Here is a 1156-nt window from a genome sequence, read left to right as displayed (position 1 = left end):
GTGGAAATCCTATAAAACAGCAGTTTCATTTTTCTCCTGGTGTTTCCACCTTTTTTACTGTAAAAATATATTTTATCTGTCATCTGGTAGCTAAACGAAACCAGATGGTCCAGAGAAGTTCTTCCTAAAACCAATTAGCCTAATTTTAACACGTTTCAGTCTGTTTCCTTATAATATAGCTTAAAAAAGGGGACTTACCATAACTTTTTTTGTTCTAAGTTGTCTGTCAGAAATATGTCATTTCTTGCATTGCTGTGTCAGATTCTATTTCAGTGATAGAACTATTGGCCTTTGTTATAAAAAAAAAAAGTTGATTTTGTAAGTTCCACCCTGTTGGGACAATATGGTACAGTAAATGCTGTCCATTATGAAGTGTGGATCAACCTGGGGCTTTCCTGTGAAGTCTAAAGTCTTTGGATTTTTTTTTTTTATTTAAAAATTGTGCAGGTTTCTGCTCTTTCCATTTTTGTGTCATAGAATTCTACTTCTTTTTTTTATTATTATTATTATTTTTTTTTTTTTTTTCAAAAAGTTTTTTTATTGAGGTTATAATAAAAGTTTTACAACATATTCATCCAACAACAGTGATAGCATAATTCTGAAAGGTACATCCTTATAGCATAAACATAGTTATAAACCAAAGAAAAATGGACAGGAGACGAATGAGACCGCTAGGGTTAACCATGTAAAACAGGGATGTCAGTAACGGAATCTATGTTTGTACCTAAAATAATGGAACCTCAGTTTTTTATTTTATATATGATAGATGTGGCCCACGCCTACCGTGAGGAGAATTTTTAGGTTTGTTTATTCTAATAGGGTTGAGGCAGGTGTGGGGCAGTATTTGTTTGGATGCTCTAAGACCAGGATGGCCTAAAGAAGGGAAAAGAAAATTCAGCGGGCAAGAGCCGCTATTATTAGAAAAGGAGGGGGAAAGAAGAGAATGAGGGGCGGAGCTATCTAGGACGCCAAGACAACAAAGTGAATGGGGCTCTTAGAGGGCTTATTATACAGTTACAATTTTACAGGTGACATATGTAGAAGAGACTATTAGTATATATAGAGTAAAGGGGACTACTGCATGAACTCCTCTCCTGGGGAAGTGCCAGCTCTAGGCGATGTGGGTAAAAGGGATATGGGTATGACCCGCAGGCAA

Source organism: Bombina bombina, chromosome 4 (genome assembly GCF_027579735.1).
Source record: "Bombina bombina isolate aBomBom1 chromosome 4, aBomBom1.pri, whole genome shotgun sequence".
NCBI classification, from domain to species: Eukaryota; Metazoa; Chordata; class Amphibia; order Anura; family Bombinatoridae; genus Bombina; species Bombina bombina.
This window is presented reverse-complemented; position numbering follows the sequence as displayed.